General features: G+C 37.1%; 1 protein-coding gene across 13 annotated transcripts in view; it reads left to right on the forward strand.

The window, feature by feature from the left end:
* The first annotated feature begins 8,291 nt into the window (after positions 1-8,291).
* Positions 8,292-21,998, forward strand: part of LOC116456710 (cytochrome c oxidase subunit 7B2, mitochondrial) — a 174,105-nt gene continuing 160,398 nt past the window's right edge. For 3 of the 13 annotated variants that reach the window (XM_058430190.1, XM_058430192.1, XM_058430189.1), the window contains exons 1-2: positions 8,357-8,418; positions 16,850-16,933. The gene's annotated coding sequence lies outside the window, so the exon portion shown is untranslated. Of the gene's footprint in view, positions 8,419-12,881; positions 12,958-16,849; positions 16,934-20,629; positions 20,708-21,998 lie in introns of those variants that run through there. The other 10 variants (XM_058430186.1, XM_058430191.1, XM_058430181.1 and 7 more) reach the window with 6 other exon arrangements.

Here is a 21,998-nt window from a genome sequence, read left to right on the forward strand (position 1 = left end):
AATCTTTGATGAAGAATTTCTATATAGCTCATTTTCTGGATAAGTCTAGTTGTCCAAGGTCAATTTTCTTTCTGATTAATTGGAAGCTGAAGCTCAATGCTGGTCTCTTGGTTATGAAAATAAACTCTCGGGCGGTTCAGTAATTGTCTACTTGTTTACAATGTTACCTAGTCTGCATTGTTATCCTCTGTGCATTCTGAGAATTACTCTCTTTTACAAGAAAAATTATATGAATTCCTGCTACGTTATTCCAGTATGTTTTACTGATGTCAAATATGCATTCATCATGTGAATTGTTAAATGCTATCCCTCTCATTTTGTTCTGAAGAATGTAAAATAACGTCACCTATTTAACATTGGTTTGGATTATGTTCACCTTTGAAAACTCTTCAGGGTAACATTCATCAACTGAGCATTCTAGGCAAATGGATTCATGAATCTGTATCATTAGCGTTAAGATAAATGCTGATCAGTGGCATCATTTTTTAAGTAAGGCCCATAATTCTGCTTGTGTAATAATATTATTGTCAAGATGCTCCATATACATTTATTAGTTGAAAACTGAACATATTGATACATGTGTATGCTGAGCAGAGGGATATACCTCAATTGATATGTTACCCTGACATACTGATAGCATTTCCATTTTTTCTATGACTTCAGTTTCCTGCATTTTGCCTACTCTTAACGTGGTGTAAATGTAGTACTGTTTGGTGCCAAAACCCCTTCCCTCATATTTTGTAGTGTTTCTAGCAGGGCCACAGAGAGAAGAGAACAAAAATCCCCCTCTCTTCTGCGTGGAAAATGGAAAAAAAAGAGGGCATATTTCTATTTTTGAGTATTTTCAAGTGCATAGTTCTCTAAACACTACATCATATAATAAATAATACTCCTCTATAAATGAGAACAATCTATTTTTCACTCATAAGTAAGACTAGGTCTAATGCTTATTTTAGCACAAAAAAAGCAAATGTCAGGGGTTGGGGGAAGCTATTGCTGTTTATTTTGGAAAAGATTGCATTGTAAATAGAATTATACCTTCTGGCCACTCGAAGAATAAACCATACATAGAATTGAAAATGCCCTTTAGAGACTGTGCTAACTGAATTATTCAAATATATCTCTCCAAGAGCAGATCTAAAATGCTGGCATTCATCATAAAGGTTGAGTGATATGTAATTTATTTTCCATTAGACAATTACTCTTTGCATTTCTGCTCAAGTGATGGCCTTATTTCAGGCTTCTTGATCTTGTCTTTCCAGACTCATCCATTCTACACTCTGATGCCAAATATTTTTAAAGTTCATTTCTGTTCATTTCACATTTGCCGCAGTCTCTATTTGTTTCAGGGGGATAAAATATAAATTCTTTACCATGACATTTAGGGCCCAACACCATCACCTTTATCCTTTGCCTCCACCTATTCTATGACCTAGTCACCCAGGACTGCATGAAATTCTCTAAACATATCCTGTATGGACATACTTTGATGCTTTGTCAAGCTAAATCCTTCTCCTGGACTGCCTTTTTTCTGCTCTTGTCTTGCTGGCAACCTGTAAATCACAGCACTGGCCATCTTGCCTGCTGAGACCACCTCTAGGTTCTCCTTAGTGTAGTTCCTGGCATTTTCCTATGTTCTCCGTATCTACTTTGTGATTATTTGGTACAATTTTTAAATCTGTAAAGCAATTATATTTTGATAAAGGATGAATACTCTCGGATACAAGTTCACAGTTTTATCCTGTAAGTCTAACAAGCTAAAAATTAATATACTCATTTGATGACAAAATGAGGGTCGTAGCATAGCACTTTGCAATTTGTAGGTTTAGTTTATTGGCTAATTTGAATTGTAAGTTTAGTTGAGTAGTTAAAATCTAATCGCCTCACTAATATCACCTTGCATATTTTATCAATAAAGTGTTGATATTTTAATGTCAGAACTGACCTATTACAGCACGCCAACAATAATTTTCACTTTATGTGTTTTTGATAATATAATATTAACTATTTTTAAGAAATGGGGTAGACAAATTGCTTCACACAGTTCCAGTTTGAGATTGTGTACTATGACTAAAACAACCATTTGTAATGCTCTGAACTAAAGATACTACAATGGATCTATAATCATAATTCTGATGTTTAGAGCAATTGAAGAGGGAGTCAGATGTAATTAGTCAAGAATGTTTTTGATGTTTAAATAAGTTGAACATGTCTCGAAAGTGTCTTACACAAAGTTAAGTGCTTAATTTTTTTTTTTTTTTTTGAAATGGATTCTTGCTCTGTCGCCCAGGCTGGAGTACAGTGGTGCAATCTTGGCTCACTACAATCTCCGCATTCTGGGTTTAAGTGAGTTTCCTGCCTCAGCCTCCTGAGTAGCTGGGATTACAGATGCACAGCACCACGTCTGGCTAATTTTTGTATTTTTAGTAGAGATGGGGTTTCACAACGTTGGCCAGGCTGGTCTCGAACTCCTGACCTCAAGTAATCTGCCTGCCTTGGCCTCCTAATGTGCTGGGATTATAGGTGTGAGCCACTGTGCCTGGCCCTTAGTAAATATTGAGTGTTATTCCAGTTGTCCATTGCTTCTGAACAAAGTTCCTTGAAACTTGCTTAATAAAAAAAAAAAGCATTGTTTTGGGTTTTCTTATTCATTTTTTTGTGGGCTTACCTGAGTGATTCTCACTTGGAATTTCTTATGAAGTTGTAGTGAAATATTGCCAAAAATGGAGTCATAAGAGTGTTTTCTCACTCACAGGCCTGATGCCTGGGCTGAGAGAAGTACAACAGTAGTGGTTGTTTGAGGATCTTTCTCTGCAAATGGCTATATTGAGCTTTCTCATAGCATGGCAGTGTCAGAAGTCACACTTCTTATGTGGCAACTGGTTTCCCTCAGAGTAGGCATTCTAAGTGACAGGAAGTGGAAAGAGCAAATCCACTACTGCCCAGCATACAAACTAGAATATTGTTACTTCCGCCATCTTCTATTAGTCAAAGTAGATACAGAGTCCACTCCAATTCAAGACAGGGGGACATAGGCCTTGCCTCTGTATGGAAGAGAGTCAAAGTATTGTGGCCATCTTTAATTGTCATATATATTGGCACTATCCAGTAGTCTATTTAGTGAATGTCATCATTTCACACCTGCTTGGCAGTTGAAAAACTGTGAAATTTAGATGCCTTGGCCCTAGATCCTCTACATTGAAGTATCAAAAATATGATTGAGGACAGGCATGGTGGCTCATGCCTGTAATTCCAGCACTTTGGGAGGCTGAGGTGGGTAGATCACGAGGTCAGGAGTTTGAGACCAGCCTGACCAACGTGGTGAAACCTCGTCTCTACTAAAAATACAAAAATTAGCTGGGCGTGGTGGCACGCACCTGTAATCTACTCAGGAGGCTGAGGCAGGAGAATCACTCGAACTTGGGAGGCGGAGGTTGCAGTGAGCCAGGATGGCGCCACTGGGCTCCAGCCTGGGTGACAGAGCAAGACTCCGTCTCAAAACAAACAAAAACATGTGATCGAATAATTTGCCTTATAGTTAGCACATAATTGTGGCCTATGAAAAATAACCCTTCGACCCGTATTATTTGGTATGTTTTTGTGTATGCTGCCACTAACTAATAGTCAAACACTAATCCAGATAAGATAATTTAGAGGAAGAACTATTTATTTTTCATGAAATCCATAGAGGATACATATCTCTACATTCATAACACATGAAACAAGACTGTGAGAGAATTGGGTCACAGATGTTTTTCTAGGCAGGGTGTTAAAATTAGAGGTCATCAGGTTCTAGTAAAAAGAATTGCCAGAGTAGAGGGGCTTCTTTCTAAACCTTCACTAAAAATAACCATACAATTTAATAAATCAAAGAGACTCTGACCTTTGGGACTGTACCACTGAAGCTATATCCTTCCTGCTAATATTATGTCATTCCCTTAACTGTCCCTTTAAGTAGTTGATTAACTCCAGATCTGATAGTGGGCAGTAACTGAGCCATTAAGTGGCAATTTGAAACTAGGCAAATTTGAAATTAGCTTTTGAGGTTCACATTTCACAAAGTTGGATGGTCTATGTAAATAAGCAGCTCATATGATCTAAATAGAGATGTCACTTCTGCCAAATAACTTGCAAACCATTAGATTAAAAAACAAAAACTTTCCAGAAAGCATGAAATAGAGCCTTTCATAAAGTCATGTGGTCAGGCTGCAGGGCTATGCAGTCTGGTATCGTAGATAAAACACATTTTACAAGTGCTAGTATAGCTAAATAATAATTTCAGATTTGAATTCTTTCTTGATCAAGACATTATTTTATGAAATTTTTTTCTAAATTCCATTGGTTGTTCTCTTTTTAATCTTATTGAAATCACAGAATTACAGCATGGTAGTCAAAGAATAACAGCACAGTGATAAAAATTAATTTAAAAGGAAATTTATTTCCTTGGATTCCTTAAACACCATGAAGTGTACATATAACACAAATGAACACTTTTGAAAAACTCCTTTTATCTCTCATCTTTTTTCCCCATATTCCACATTTACTTCCATATCCTTGCCCCCAGATGTCTCTATGCATGTTTTCCTGAGACCTATGCCATGCACCACTCAGCTCCTTATCCTTCCTGTTTTCCTCCTGGCCCTGTAGTTTAATTTCTCCTCATATTCCATTACAAAAAAAAAAAAAAAAAAGCTAACCTGACAGTTGGCCAAATCTACTTTAGAGAGTTCCAATCACTCCTCTCCCTCAAATTGGATTTATGAGGGGATCTAGACTGAGAACAAAGGTGGGATGGTTGGTGTTTTGGAGACATATGAGACTTACGTGAAAAGAAGAGGTGAGCACATTGTGCTTCTTCTCACTTCTAAGATCAAGGCCTGGGAAGGGGTGGGAGATGGGAAAGTAAACAAAGTTTGTGTTTTGAGAGAAGTTAGGTGGGAGAAGATCTTGCCATAGGAGACTTTTATGTGTACTTGATCTGGCAAGTTCTGAAGGCATCAGGCTCACAGAAACATACCACCCAAAAGAATGTATATCTTCAGGCTCACAGAAACATACCACACAAAAGAATGTATATCTTACTTCTTAGCATCTTGTTCAACATAGTGTTTATCCCAGATGTTTTATTTTTGTTGAAAAATTACTATTTATGTTTGCATTAAAATAAGTCAGTGTGGATTTATTAGATCTTGACTTTTTACTTCTAGCTTCTGCTATTATCTCATTTTAAAAAGTATGAAATGTGTGCAGTAAACAATATTATGCCTTTAACACACGGACAAACCTGACAAACAACTAGCAATAGCCTGTTTCTGTTTATCTGACCTTTCCAGACCAAACTTTACTCACCACTGATATAGTTTGGCTGTGTCCCCACCCAAATCTCATCTTCCAGTGGGAGATAATTGAATCATGGGGGCAGTTTCTCCCATATTGTTCTTGTGGTAGTGAATAAGTCTCATGAAATCTGATGGTTTTATAAGGGCAAGCCCTTTCACTTGGCTCTCATTCTCTTTTTGCTGGCTGCCATGTAAGACATCCCTTTGCTCTTCCTTCATCGTCTACCATGATTGTGAGGCCTCCACAGCCATGTGGAACTGCGAGTCAATTAAACCTCTTTCCTTCATAAATCATCCTGTCTGGGGAATGTCTTTATTAGCAGCATGAAAATGGGCTAATACAACCACTATTCTATTAAATACATCATTAAGGATACTTACTAATAAAGGAAGGTGGTCTGGGACACTAGCAGCACAGGAAAGTTAGAAAAACTATATTGTAAATGTATATTTTATTATTTACTAAAACTTACATTAATTTATGCAGTCAAATTAAGACACTGGAAAATTCATTATTCAAAAGAGTAAAACATCAGCTGTTATCGGGAATGTGATTTTATATGCAGTTCAAGCAATTTTTAAAATAAATGATTACAGTAGAATATGAACTTGAATTGGGAAGAACACAAGGTCCTAGGAGAAAATAAATATTCATATTAAATTGAGAAACCTATGGGATAATTATATTCTTGGAATGGGCTGTGGTATGCACACAAATAATTAATGCCTCTAAACTGCGGTTGAAATATAAGCTGTAATTGTTAAAATTCACAAATAGTGTTATATGTAATAATTAGATGAATCAATTTTTTTGTGAAACTGGAATTGAGTAAAACAAACAAACAAAACTGTAGACTTAAACATAATGGAACGTTTTGTTTCTTTGTTGCTTCCAAACAGGATTTTACAAATATTTGATCCTTAAAAAAAACTTTGTAAATAAATTATCTACAAAAATAGTAAACTTTTTATGACAGAAAAAATGTGTTGAACTGTATTAAAATCATTTGAACATTTTCAAAGAATTCAATTGTTTTGCCAATAAAATATGGGTTTTGAAAATGTAGCAGACTGTAGTTATTAAAAACAAAGCCCATGACACAGGAAAATATTTAAAATACTCATTCAAAACCAAGGGATAATATGAACAAATTTAATTGGATCTTCAATCTTATATAATATTTAACTTTCACATTCTATAATTGTGCTTTGGAATATTCTAAATTTATATAATTTTTTTCATGGGATTTCTACTATAAGTAGTATAAATTCACATTTTTAGAGACTTAAAATTTAAAAGGCTTTCCAATTTGCAGAATCTAAATTTGTAAAACCTTCAAAAGAGGCCGGGCGCGGTGGCTCACGCCTGTAATCCCAGCACTTTCGGAGGCCTAGGTGGGCGGATCACGGGGTCAGGAGTTCGAGACCAGTCTGGCCAACATAGTGAAACCCTGTCTTTATTAAAAATACACAAAAAATTAGCCGGGTGTGGTGGTGTGCACCTGTAATCCCAGCTACTCAGGAGGCTGAGGCAGGAGAATCGCATGAACCCGGGAAGTCAGAGGTTGCAGTGAGCCAAGATGGTGCCACTGCACTCCAGCCTGGGAGACAGAAGAAGACTCCATCAAAAAAAAAAAAAAACCTCAAAAGAATCATAAATAACAACAAAGTTAATGAAATTTGTCTCATACAAATATTTGCTGAAGATAGGTTCCCTTAATACAGGCCAAAAGAAGGTACTTGTGAAAATATTTGGGTGCAAAAATTACATATTTCAAAATGAAAAAAATAGAAAGGATATTTTCTGTTTAGCAGAACTTCTAAGAGCTTATTTTCTCAATTTAAAATACTATAATACATGGTGAAGAGTTAAGTGAAAACGTCAAAAGTTTTACATATATCACCCATAAAGTATGTATTTGAGAAGACTATACAATTTTAATATGGTATTATTTACAAGCAATAATACCATATTAAAATATATTCTTTAGAAAATACCAGTGACCCAGTCTTATAGACCAAAACACTAATTAAAATACATCAGCATACAGCAAGAATGAACATTTTATTATATATTTATATATATTTTGAGATGGAGTTTCGCTCTTGTTGCCCAACTGGAGTGCAATGGCACGATCTCGGCTCACGGCAACCTCCGCCTCCGTGATTCAAGCAATTCTCCTGCCTCAGCCTCCAGAGTAGCTGGGATTACAGGCGTACGACACCATGCTCAGCTAATTTTTGTATTTTTAGTAAAGACAGGGTTCCACCATGTTGGCCAGGCTGATCTTAAACTGCTGACCTCAGGTGATCCACCTGCCTTGGCCTCCCAAAGTGCCATTTTATAATGTTCATATTATCAATACAGGCTTTACAAAAAGTTTTAGCTTTAATATTCAATTATATCATTTTAATTTTTAGAGCTAATTTACTTTCCAAAATGAATTTTGAATTGCACTTTATTGGCCCACAAATATAAAATCTCAAAGTCTCAAAAAATAAGAAAACATATAATTTTAATAAATTACATTGCCCTCTTTCACTTTCAAGGGTCTCAGTTTGAGCAAAATATTATATGGTCATCATAATTAGTATCCTAGTATGCTTAGGACAGATCAGATGGGCTACACGGGATTTATGACTTGCTTTGGGTTACAGGCAATCTCAAACTTCCCTCATCACCAGGTGGGATAAAGATGTAACACGGAGTTAGAGGGCTTGCCAAGAGATAGCTGTGACATGGAAGGAAAAGATCCCTACAGGTGTCACTAGGAATTATGTTGGTAAGTAGGAACACTCATCTCAATTCTTTCGTTTCCTTCATTACAGAGGGACTTATATTAGAAGAACACTCCTAATGGCTGTCTTTTTAGTTCTTCCTGTGGAGTTAGCAATCATCTATCTGACTGGTCAGTTTGGAACGTGCAGTCCTTCATGTGATCGCCTCTTCCTTTCGCCTAAGGCGGAAACTGCTCACCGGAAGTACCTGTTTTACCCGCCCCCTCCCGGCTGTAAAACGGAAAGGTTCGGAATTTGCGTCTGCGTCATCTTTTTTTGGCTGTTACCTGTGACGTCCTTGGTAAGTTTGTCTAATTCTGGGGTTCGTTATCAGTAAGCTGACAGTTATAAGACATGGTCTTCATTCGTGGCTCTAACAGTTATCAGGAAATATTTTGGATTTTTTTTTTTTTTTTGAGACAGAGCCTCACTCTGTGTCCCCAGGCTGGAGTGCAGTGGCGCGATCTCCGCGCACTGCAAGCTCCGCCTCCCGGGTTCACGCCATTCTCCTGCCTCAGCCTCCCGAGTGGCTGGGACTACAGGCGCCCGCCACCACGCCCGGCTAATTTTTTTTTGTATATTTAGTAGAGACGGGGTTTCACCATGTTAGCCAGGATGGTCTCGATCTCCTGACCTCGTGATCCACCTGCCTCAGCCTCCCAAAGTGTTAGGATTACAGGCGTGAGCCACTGCGCACGGCCAGATTTTTTTTTTTTTTTCTGCCACTTGTTTTGTTTCATTTCTCCCAGAGGGAATGGAAAGACGTTGTATTTTGGACCTTCCTCTCACTCTGACGTCTAGGACATAGGGTGGGAGTAAAAAGAAAATGAAAAGGAAAGGAATTCCATGTTGCAGAGCGATTTGTGTAGTTGTATCTTCTGGCATGGCTAAAGTGGGAAGTGTTGCACTCTGGCAGAACTGGTCTAGGTACCAATCACATATGTTCAGCTGTAGTGGCAATTTTGCCCACAGGAGAGTGGCTGTTTGTATGTAAGCAGGTTTGCATACCTTGGGCTGTAAGCAAAAGCCAATAAGCTTTGAGGGACTCAGCAAACAAAATCTGACCAGGAGTGCTGAGGCATCCCTATTAAACAGGTGTTGGTCAAGTGATTATTGCTGCTTGGCTTTGAAATCTGTAGAGGCAGTTTTTTCTAAGTAGCCTTGACTGGGAGAAGGGTTTGATTATAGAGTCTTTTTGTGTACGAGCCTTATAGATCTCAAAGTGGTTCTAGTATGGCCAGTGGTATTTGCAGGAAATGTTTAGTGCCAGGCCTACTTAGGGGGCATAGATAGTCTGCTCAAATTCTGGCCGGGTGCAGTGGCTGACACCTGTAATCCCAGCACTTTGGGAGGCCGAGGTGGGAGGATCACGAGATCAAGAGATCGAGACCATCCTGGCCAACATGGTGAAACGCGTCTCTACTAAAAATACAAAAATTAGCCGGGTATGGTCGCACACGCCTGTAGTCCCAGCTACTCGGGAGGCTGAGCCGGGAGAATCGCTTGAACCCGGGAGGCGGAGGTTGCAGTGAGCTGAGATCGTCCGTTGCACTCCAGCCTGGAGACAGAAAGAGACTCTGTCTCAAAAAAAAAAAAAAAAAAAGTCTGCTCAAATTGTGATCTTTTATATTGTTTTGACTCCTCTTCAGAGACAATAGATGGAAGTTTGGAGTGACAAATCTTGGAGTTATCTGACTTGGCCATCGATTTAATAGTTGTTCCTATTTTTTTAATCTCACGGTGGCTTTGAATTTAACAATTCTGTGTACTCTGGTCATAACTTTTGATCTTTGAGATTCACACTGTGACTCCACCCATAGGAGGTGCATATGGATATCAAATTATGGAGTTGGATATTAAATTAAAAAGCAATGGGAACCCCTTCTTGTAAAGACCATATAGATTTTCATAAGTCTTCATAAATTGAGGATGAGAAACCATTCAATACAATTATTGCAAAAACAGTGACTGAGAAAGCAATTAAGTCTCATGATTGGAATATCTGGTTCTAAAAATCATTTTTGCTTAGGATTTTTAGGTGCTAGAGTAGTTTAAAATTTATGCTTCATTGTTAATAGAGAGCAATAGAAAAATGAAAGCAAGAGTAAAATAAGAGCTGGGGAAAAAGAAAAGTTTTTAGGAGCAAATTTGTGAAATTAGGACACCAGCTTAAGAGAAATGACATAGAAAATGAGATTTCAAGTTAAAGTAGAGGGAAATAGAGATTCAAGAGGATCTAAATGTTGTATTCATAGGATTGGTAAAAGAAGAGTTTAAGAGTTTAGTTGTTACTAGATTGAGATAAGGACCTGAGTCAAATTAATCAAAAAGAGAAAGAGGCAAGATCTCAAATGGAATGGCTCCTTGAAAGAGAGTCAGGAAATAGGAAACTGTTAAGAAGTCACAGTTAAGGGATGACGTTAAAGGCAGTTAGAACTAAGACTAGGGACATCTGTTGAACTCACAAAGTGTCATTAGGTGATTTTCAAGGTAATATAGCCATTATAGATTTCGAACATAGTTACATTTTGTGCCTTGAAGGATTGTGCCCAAAAATTAGGATTGAAGACAAGACTCAAGCAAGAGGGGCATATTGGGATGAGCCAGGCAAGAAGATAAATTCAGGCCTAAATAGACTAGATGTTGGTCTAATGAGAGAAAAGTTCCTGCATGGAACTATTTGTCTCAGGTAGGAAGAGAGGAAAATATGCGTTTGAATGGTAGATACTTTTCGTAAATTCAGAATTGAGTGATTTCATCGTTATTGATAGAGAAGAAGATTCTGGAACTTAAGAACTAGAGGAGCATGTTAGAAAAAAACTAATGCCTAGAAAAAAAATAAGGTAGTCAGGTATTCATTTCCAGCAAACAGCATTAATGCCATGTGTGTTGGAGAAGAGACCAAATTAATAAGCAGGTTAAGCAGTTAGAAACTCAACTTCCTAAGTTGATTACATAGCTAAGAACAGTTAAAACTTTCTGAAAGATATAAGAGAAGGATAGAAGAAAATAAAAAGTAGAGGTGTGTTTCATTGTTGCAGAAAAATATGTAGCAGAAAAAAATGCTATTCAAGGTCTGCATAAGTTTATGATGAAAGACAGTGCCTAAAGGAGCACATGGAAAAGGAATTAGTTCTCTTTGGGCCCCTGGAGGCTCAGGCTTCAGAATCATCAGTTGCAGCTTCAATTCAGGAATCTGCTGAGAGTGGCTTTCCAGCTGAAATAAATAGATGAGAGAGAAACCCTCCCTGAGGGGCAGGTCACCAGCTTATCAATTCCATAACAAGAAACAGTGGAAAGAATTACTGTAATATAGGATTGAAGTATATGCTTATCAGAGATGGTAGGCTCTGTTTTATAAGATAGAGTCCACCTTCAGCTGCACCAAAGTGGCAGAAACTGAGGGCTCAGAGAGGGAATGAAAATGAAGGTTTTAAAAACAGGTTGTAGAGGGAAAATTTTATGCTTAATTAAAACCTGGTGATCTTGATTGGAAATTTTTAAACTTTTCTGTAAGGCAGAAATGTCTCAAATGTCATTCTCTGAGAGAGGCAACAGTATACTGAGTGCATTTGACTCCCAAGTGGAATGAATCCTTAATGTCAAAATTATCGTATTGATAGGAGTTTTCAGGATTTTGTGTTACTCACATAAATGACAAGCATCCTGATGAGGCTGCAACCAAGAATATTTTCATGTCCCCTTCTTCCTCTAGATGACATTCAGTTCCAGTTTCTAAGAACACAGTGTGCTTTGGGATAACTGTTTTAGGGTTTGGGAATGTGGCTGTGTTGAAATTACATAGGTGTGGGGACAGTCGTGTTGAGTATATGTATTCTTTTAGTATTGTTTTTGAACCATACATTTGTAAAGTTAAAACAGATGGAAAAATGTAAATATGACAAACCTTACTTCTATTCATATATTTACCCATGCCTGCAGGTTCTATTTATTTAGTTGTTTGTTGCTTTAAAAAAAAAACTTGTGTAATACTTAAGTGTCCAAATACAGTCCTATGTACTTTGCAAATATTAACTCATTTATATCTTGTATCAACTCTCTGACGTAAGAATTTCTATACTCCCCATTTTAAAGATAGGCTCGAAAAGGTTTTAATTTGAAAGTGGCAGAAACAGACTTAGGCAATCTAGCTTCAGAGTCATAAGTAGATAGGTAATCCATTTAGTAGGTTCTGCCATACTATGTATACCTTACATGTTGTCTTTTAACATGCAGACACATACAGATAGGAATCCACGTTCTTAATTTTTCCTTTTCTCTACAAAAGATAGCAAACTTTACACACTCTGCTCTGTACCTCATTTTTTTTTTCAGTCAACTGCATGTTTTCAGTATGTGGAAAACTTCTCCTTGTTGCATGGAATTAATATTTTGTGATGTGAATGTATCGTAAACAGTTTCCTGCTAGTGGATGCTTGCATGTATAAATTCCTAAAAGTAGAATTGCTGTATCAAAAGATAAATGCCTGTGTAGTGTTTGTGTATTACCAAATTTCTCCCTGTATATGTTGTACCATTTTGCATTCTTCTTACGGTGTGAGATCTGTTTCATTAACAGAGTATTATGAAAATTTGGATTCTTGAAAATCTGATAAGTGAAAAATATTATCTCAGTGTTGTTTTAATTTGTATTTATTATTTAATAAGAATATGTGAATGAGTTGTATATCTTTGCATTTCTTTAAGGGCCATTTTAATTTCTTTTTCTGTGAAGTGATTTTCATTTTCTTTGACCATTTTTAGGAATTTATTACTGTTATCTCCATTTGAGTTCTAGCTGCTCTTTTTATATGATGGAGATGAATCTTTTGCCTGTGATGTGAGTTTGAAATATTTTTTCTCTAGTGTGTCATTTGTCTTTTGACCCTGATTTTTCTTTTAATATAGTACAATTTATCAGTATTTCCTTCTTTATGTAATGGGTTTTAGTCATTTAGAAATGTCTTTTTCACTCCAGATTTTAAAGGAATTTGTTTGTTTTCATTTAGTACTTCACGGTTTCATATTTCTTTCCCTTTGTACATTTAAATCTTTGATTCAGTTTTAGTTTATCAGAGGTCATAAGAGTATGATAGAGATACAGCTCACTTTTTTTGCGGATGATTATTCTTTGGCCTCTTTACAATGTAGCTAGGAAAAATTTGTCTTTGATGTGATATAATATTTGAATCCCTGGAGGAACTACAGTCATGCATCGCTGAACAGCAAGGATATATGTTCTGAAAAATGCATCATTAGGTGATTTCATCATTCTACAAACATCATGTAGTGTACTTAAACAAACCTAGATGGTTTAGCTTACTACACACATAGGCTATATGGTATAGCTAATCGCTCCTAGGCTACCGACCTGTGCAGGATGTTACTTTACTGAATACTGAAGGTCCTTGTAACACAATGGTCAGTATTTGTGTAGGTAAACATATATAAACATAGCAAAGGAACAGTAAAAATACTGTATGAGATAAAAGATGATACACCTGTATTGGGCACTTAGCATGAATGAGGAGCCTACAGGACTAAAAGTTGTTCCGGGTGAGGCAGTGAGTGAGTAGTGAGTAAATGTGAAGGCCTGGGACATTACTGTATACTCCTGTTGACTTTATAAACACTGTACACTTAGGCTACACTGAATTTATTTAAAAAAAATTAAGTAATTTTGCTACAGTATTACAGGGACTACAATGTCACTAGGTGATGTGAATTTTTCAGCTCCATTTTAATAGTATAGGACAGTCCATCATTGACTGAAATGTTGTTATGTGGCACATGACTGTTTGCCCATTCCAAGTATTAAGAATGCCTCTGAGAGGTGGCAGAAGAATAAATTCATCATGATATTTTATTGACTTTTATCTAAGCATTCTGATTTGAACATTTTCAAGGTGTAGCTCATAAGGGCATGAAAATTTGATAATGGACTTTAATTTCTTTGAGTGTTAATGGTTTTTTATTTGAATTTCCAAGGTGATTTAGTTTTTGGACTTAAATTTATTCTTGGGAATTTAATAATTGAAAGGGCTTATTTTCAAATTTGGCGTATCTCTATAATGTTAGAATTGTATTCCTGGAATTTCTTAAGTTGTTTGATCTCATTGCGGGACCCAGATGTATTATGCTAGATATATACCTGTCATAATTTTCGATAAGACAGAATTAGAAATCAGTTTGCAGCCTTAGTTATAGAATGACTACAAATTTTTTATTTTTATTTTATTTATTTATTTTTTTGAGACAGGGTCTCCCTCTGTCACCCAGACTGGAGTACAGTGGTATGATCTGGGCTCACTGCAACCTCTGCCTCCCAGGTTCAAGTGATTCTTGTGCCTCAGCCTCCTGAGTAGCTGGAATTAACAGGCATGTGCCACCATGCCTGGCTAATTTTTGTATTTTCAGTAGAGACGAGGTTTTGCCATGTTGGCCAGGCTGTAGAATGACTACAGATTTAATTTAATTAATGTAGTTTTGACCTACTTTGGAGAATTCGGGGTTCAAAAATCTAACTGCTAACAGTGGTCTCAGAACGATACCTAAAGTAATAGATGGTGTAGGTGACTCATGAAATGGAAGAAGCAAAGAAGCAATGTCTTGATAGGCTGCTGATTCCCTTCTCTGAAGGAGAGCCATGCTGGCTGACCATAAGCTTAAAGATTAAGTCCAGTGGTTTAGTAGAACAAAAATGCTGCAGATTATTGGTATATGGAAGGGATTATAGAATGCTTTCTTTCTTTTTGTGATGTTTCCTTTTGTGTGGAAGGTCCACTGTTATAACATGTTTGATCTCTTGACCTAACTTTTATGTGAGTAGTTAAGGGAGTTATATGATCATCGACTTTAGAAGTAGAAACTAGAACATTGTCCTCCTTTTTTTCTTGGGATTCAGCTGTCCTCAGGAAGTTGCTCTGCACTTCCATTTTACAGGGGTAAGAGAAGGACTTTCCTTATACTGTGTGCTGAGACTGAGTGGGAAGATCTGTGTAATATTGGAAAACCCATTGTTCATAGATGTATTAGGCAGGGGTTCTCCAGAGAAACAAAGCTAATAGGATATATAGAGATAGATATAGGAATAAGAAGAGATTTGTTAGGGGAATTGTCTAATGCAACTATGGAGGCTGAGAAGTCCCATAATATGTTGTCCCAAGATGGGAAACCAAGAAAGCTGATAGTGTGATTCAGACTGAGTCCTTAAATGTAAGAACCAGAGGAACAGATTGTGTAACTTCCACTCTAATACCTAAGGCCTGAGGACTTGAGGGGGACCACTGATACAAGTCTTTGCATGTGACATCTGGTGAACCAGAAGCTGCAGTGTTTGAGGGCAGGAGAAGATGGATGTTCCAGCTTAAAGAGAGAGAGAGTTGGTTCACCCTCCTCTGCCATTTTGTTCTGTTGGACCCCCAATAGATTGGCTGACGTAAGTCCGCATTAGTGAGGGTGCATCTTCTTTACTCAGTTTACTGATTCAAATGCTAATGTCTTCTGGAAACACTGTCACAGACACACCTAGAAATAATGTTTTACCAGCTATTTGGGCATCTTTAAGCCCAGTCAAGTTGACACATAAAATTAATCATACAATAGATTAAACTGTACTCTCTAAATTTGCTTCATTAGATGCAGAGGTAATATATTAATTTCATCTTAGGACAACTCCTTTGTATCACTAAATTGTTTAGAACTTGGGTAGGGCTGCCAGTTACTGATTTTTTCTACCCCCAACTCCATCAGAGTGGGAAGCCTATGATAAGGACAATAGGATGATTTATTGGAAATTTCTGTTGATTGATTATGTCTCATAGCTGAGGTGGGAATCAAGTCCATCGGTGAGACCATAACTTTCAATACCTGCTCTAGTAGCAATCCATGTTGTGGCAGTATATGACAGGTTGTATTATCACAAGATATCACAAATAAAATGAACGAGGGTCATCTGAATGCCACCCTTCATACCTCAATGTTACATATGCTTTTTCTGAAACCAGAATAAGAAATCACAGGAAAATCTGAATTTATAAGCAGATTGAAGCTTTATGCTAGGCTAGGTAATCAAAGGCAGAAATCATAATAAGATGTAGAAATAAAGTTACATATTATACACCTGAAGTTCTAGAACTGCTAAGAATATCAAGTTCACATTGTGTTGAGTTTTTAATATTTGTCTTTGTCTTTTTGGGGCTGTTAATAACAAAATACCATAATCTGGGTAGCTTATAAGCAACAGTAATTTATGTCACATAGTTCTGGGGACTGGGAAGTCCAAGATTTAGGTGCCAGCAGATTTGGTGTCTGGTGAGGGCACCATTTGCTTATAAATGACATCTTCTTGCTGTATTCTCACATGGTGGTAGGGACAAACAAGCTTCATTGGGCCTCTTTTATAAGAGCACTAATTTGATTAATGAGGGTGACCTATCAAAGGCCCCCACCTCTTAATGTCATCACTGTGGGGGTTAGAATGTCAACAAATGAATTTTGGGGGGAACACGAACATTCAAATCATAGCAGTATTTGTTTTTATTAATTTTATTCTGAATTTGAGGTGCCCCATATCAGTAACAGATTTCTTACTGAGAAGTAAGACCCCCTTCCTCCCCGCCACCAGTTCTTATATTTCTGGTGAGACAATGAGAGCCAGGTCAGTTGTTCTACTCAAGAAGCCAAACTACCTATGGAAGAACAAGAAAAAACATTTTCTCTGCTTATTTAAGGGCAAGGAGGCAGCTGTCCACCTCTCTTTCTGCAAGGGTATCCTTGGAAACATAATGGGCGTGATTCCTATCTCCAGCACTTTGGTATGTAAATAAAAATCTCCCCAGGAGCCACATAGCCCTGTGTGTGACAGACCTAGAGATGTCTCCAAGCCCTGGCTCTCATTCTTCCTTAAAATATAAATATCTAGGAATTTTCTGCTCTATGCTTTCACCCAGTAACTAGGTAACTATCCCAGTATGTAACCTTTTGATTTGGGGAGAGCTAAGTTTAATTTTGGATCAGAACAGTTAGCTCCATCATTAGGGAAACAAATTGCTACAGATTTAATCCTTGTGGTATGTGAAAATGTTTTTATGAGAAGTGGAATTAAAGATTTTGTGACTATATAGTGAATATATTTCCATGTTGAAGGAGGCTTGGGCTTTTTATAGGAACACTGAGAAATCTAGGGTTGTTTTATTTCTCCATATATCCAGTACATGACTTTTTGTCATTTGTGCTTGATAAAATTGTTAACACTATACCTGGAGCATAGCAAGTACTCTACAAATGATAGCTATTATAATAATTACTATACTTATTATTTTAAGATGTCAAAAATGCCTGTGTAATTGTTGCAGAAATAACCATTCAAATGGAAAATACTTTTACATTAATTTATTTTATTTATGAAATGAATTTGTGGATGAAATTTAAGTTGGATAAAGTCTGTCATGAGCCTGGAGACCTACAGAGAAGAATCTATACTTTCTCATGAAAGGCCAACTATTTCGCTCATGACTCACAATCTCTCTCTCATTGGTGAAAAAGCACCCACCGCATACATAAATGCACAGATCACACACACACACACACACACACACACACCCTCCGATTGTTAAGCCTGTCTTCTTGAAGTGCATTTAGATTTTCTCTTAGGGTTTTATGAAAATGGATTTTATGCCTATCTAGGAATTGAGACTGAATCTATTCTCTTACTAGTAGCTAAACTCACTAGTTAGGAGATGATTTCTTGCCTTTCTTAACTCATCTTTTAGATTCTAGTTACAAGGTTTCACATTCTTTTTATTTTCTAATACTGTGACACTTTTTCAAATAAATGGGTACTGAAATCTAGCTCGAAAGACAAAATTGCTACAGATGGAATTATTAGCATACAGTATAATATAGCATATTTTAAAGCTATAGTAGTTGAAAAAGGAGAGGGATCAATAAGGGTAGGTTGGAGTAATTGATAATTTTTAGTAGAGAAGAAGGATAATGAGTTGGACCTTATTTTGTATAAGAGGTAAATAAAGAAGATAGCATATCAACAACAATGGGAATTGATAAAAACTAAGATCATTTCTTGAACATAATTTGTTAATTTTTTTCTCCACCGTAGTAAAATACAGCAATGAACAAATAAGAGGTGATGAACAGTCCCTTCCTTCATGAGGTTACACTATAGTAGGTTTACAGTACACTGTGTTCATTGATTAATTTTATCAGTGAATTTGATAATCTAATTTTATGATCAGGGAACAGAAAGATATATGCAAAAGGATACAGGGCTAGACCAAAGAGTTCAAATCAGATGCTACAGACAATGTGGCATTAACACAGTTTTTAAACAGGGAAGTGAAATAATAAGAAACAATATTTTATGAATATTTATCAATGGTAAATTGAGTGGACTGGGCATGGTGGCTCACGCTTGTAATCCCAGCATTTTGGGAGGGTGAGGCCAGTGGATCTCTTGGGCCCAGGAGTTTGAGAACAACCTGGTTAACACAGCAAGATCCCGCCTCTACAAAAAATAAAAAAAATAAAAAATTAGCCAGGCATGGTAGTGTATGTCTGTAGTCCCAGCTTCTTGGGAGGCTGAGGTGGAAGGATTGCTTGAGCCCAAGAGAATGAGGTTGCAGTGAGCCATGATCACACCACTGCACTCCAGACTGGATGACAGAGCAAGACCCTGTCTCAAAAAAAAAATGAATGATGAGATGGAGAGACGTTTGAATCAGGATGGCCAATTTAGGGAAATACTGGAATAATTTAAGAGTAAATGATAAGAACATCTAATATAGATTTGGCTTTTGGAGAAGAGACTTCAGAAGAAGAGTCCAAAGTTCTTGTAGACCCAAGTTATGAATGGAATAAAAGAAATAATTCCGAGATTACTTGAGGATTTGGAGAAAATAATATAAATTTGGAAGGGAAGGTGACAAGTTAATCTTTATGCATATTTAGATATGGCCAATGACTATATCCAGGAGAAAAATCTCTTTAGACATTGAATATATAGTACTGGGATTCTAGGCAGGAGATACAGGTTCAGACTTCTCCAACCTGAAGGTGACAGCAATCATGAGAATGAGTAAGCCCTTTGCGCTATAAGGCCAAAAATTAGGCTTAGAGCCAGCCCATAGAGAGTTAGAAGGAGAAACGGAGAGGTGGAGATCAGAGAACATAGCCAGCATAGTTAGGGGAACTGAGGAAATTACAATGTCAAGTTAATGTGGTTAACAATACCAGATTTAATGTGAGGTAAGGGAAAATGAGGTCTGTTAAATTCTCATTAACTTTCTGGCTTAAAATATTACCCAGGGTAGGGGTGAGCTGTTTATTGGGGGACCTGATCTCTTGTGTCCATGTAAATATACACTTTAAGCCACTGTCATCTGTTATTGCAGACTGATTTGTCAGATGAATTGGGAATGGGCTATTTAATTTGAGCAGTGGAGAGGAAGGAGGGATGGAAGTATGGACGGGGATAGGACAGCAGTGCTGAGTTGACAGCCGTAGGGATTACCCTGAGGGGTGCATGAGACAGAATATTTGAGAGAGAACAATAACAGACTAGTTACTAATTTTGTGTTTTCTGATCATATTGGGGACAATGAAGTACTCTTTATTAGCCACAATTAAAATGTTGTCTGTTGAATGGAAGTAAAGGAAAGGTGACTCAGAGAAACACAACTTTTCTTAATACTCAAGAGGGGACACACTTAGCATTCTCCTGAGACAGAGAGAAAGAATCCAGCTGAGCTGGTGTTGGATTGATTTTTTTTGATGTGGAGATAGATGAGAAGAAATCTGGAGAGATATCGATTCATTTTCTTTCTTAAGACCTGAAACATGGGTGGTGGTGGTGGGGAGAAAGGAGTTGGAACCTTTATTTTACAAGAGCTGGCAGTTCATGACAGGGCCTGTGGCCTGAGTGACCTGTATTCCCAGACAGTTGCACCTGTCTTGACCCTGTTTGTTCCTGGTTCTGTTGTCTGTGCCCCTGGGGTGAGGCTAACATAGGACATTTGGGAAGCCAGCCATAGTCTACAAAACAAGCCTTCAGTTGTCATTTTAATGGGTATACGATTTCACCTTAATTAAGTTTCCCTACCTCCAAGAATATATCTTGTTTTGTAAGTTCAAGAGCTGACACTTCATCCAGAGAGACTATTTATTTTCCCTATCTTCTTCACACAAAGGCTGAGATTATTCTTGCAACAGTAATCAAGATCTTCTGTCTTTGGGTTGCAAAGAAAATGCATTCAACTGTACTTGGAAAGAGAAAATTGAAATTCGGCTACAGATGATAAAGCACATTCTCCTTCTCTTTCAGTTTTGTCTGTCATATCAGCTGAACTGCATTAACAAAAGCAGAGGGTGCCTGTTGCTTGCTATTGGCAAAAAATACAATATTCATTGTCCAAAACTGTGTATGAGGTGTGTTGTGGTTTACTTCTATTAAGGATTCTTGTTCTTCTAGTCGTTTTTTTTTCTTTTTTGTTAATTCTAGCATGGTACAAAATGAACCAGGAAAATAGTCCCCAGAGGAAGGTTTTTCCACTAGCTTTAATGGCTGAGAAACTGTGAGTCTTTTAGAAAAATGATCAAATCTTGAGTGTGTTTGGCTTGCCTATATTCCTATTTTAACAGTTTTACAAAGCTGATGTAATTGTTTTAGGAAACATGTAGACTTATTAGCATACTTAATGCTGGCTTTAATTATTTATTGCATTTATTGGGTATGTAAGTCCTAAAATTGCCACTGGGTACATTTACCAATAGCATAACTGCTACAACAATAAAAAGCATCTAGAAATAAAAGTAGGTTGGTACCACTGAGATAGAGATTTCCATAAACAAAAGGTGTATTGCAGAATTTTCTTTTTCCCCATTAGACAGTTCTCATGGGCATGCCAGTTGTGAAACCATAGTCAAATTTATAGGTATGCAAAGGTAAGAATAAAATATGAGTTTATACTCAGGTATACGCAGTAATTCTTTTTAGTCAGCTATATAACAAGAGGCCAGTGACACAAGTCTAGGCAAAATTGTAAAGTAGGAATAGCTTATGTTCAGATACTTGTAGCCTGTGTTTTGTGTGTTTAATAATAACTTTTCCAGAAGCTTCCTTGATTTTTCTCTCCCCTCCAAATGTACTTATTCTCAAGAAGAGATGAAATGTATTCACACTGAGGTTTAACTGATAATAAAGGTGGTGAAAGTGCAATAGAAAGAACTCTTTGAGACCAGCCAGTCCTGGCTTCAAGTCTAATTGTAATTATTTTCTAGCGAAGTAATTTTACTGAATTTCTCCCTTAGGGAGATCAGGGTTTGGTGCAAATGGAAGATTATACAATTTTAGGGAGGCTTTAAAAAATACAAAACCATGTATATAAATTAAGAAAGTGATTATGTGTAATTACATATGAAAGTGACAAATCAAATAAACTCCAGAAAAACAAATAATTTCTAATTAACTTCCTAATACTTAAAAAACACTTTTCTTTTAGGTTTAGGGGTATATGTGCAGGTTTATTATATAGGTAAACTAGTGTCATGGGGATTTGTTGTACAGATTATTTTGCCACTCCGGTACTAAGCCTAGTACCCAATAGTTATTTTTTTCTGTTCTTCTTCCTGCCACCCTCCACCCTCAAGTAGGTCCCAGTGTCTGTTGTTCCCGTCTTTGTGCCCATGAGTTCTCATCATTTAGCTCCCACTTATGAGTGAGAGCATGCGGTATTTGGTTTTCTGTTCCTGCTTTAGCTTGCTAAGGATAATAGCCTCCAGCCCAAACATGTTCCCACAGAAGGCATGGTCTCATTCTTTTTTTATGGCTCCATAGTATTCTGTGGTGTATATGTACCACATTTT

The sequence above is a fragment of the Hylobates moloch genome, unplaced genomic scaffold (assembly GCF_009828535.3).
Source record: "Hylobates moloch isolate HMO894 unplaced genomic scaffold, HMol_V3 SCAFFOLD_17, whole genome shotgun sequence".
Lineage (NCBI taxonomy): Eukaryota > Metazoa > Chordata > Mammalia > Primates > Hylobatidae > Hylobates > Hylobates moloch.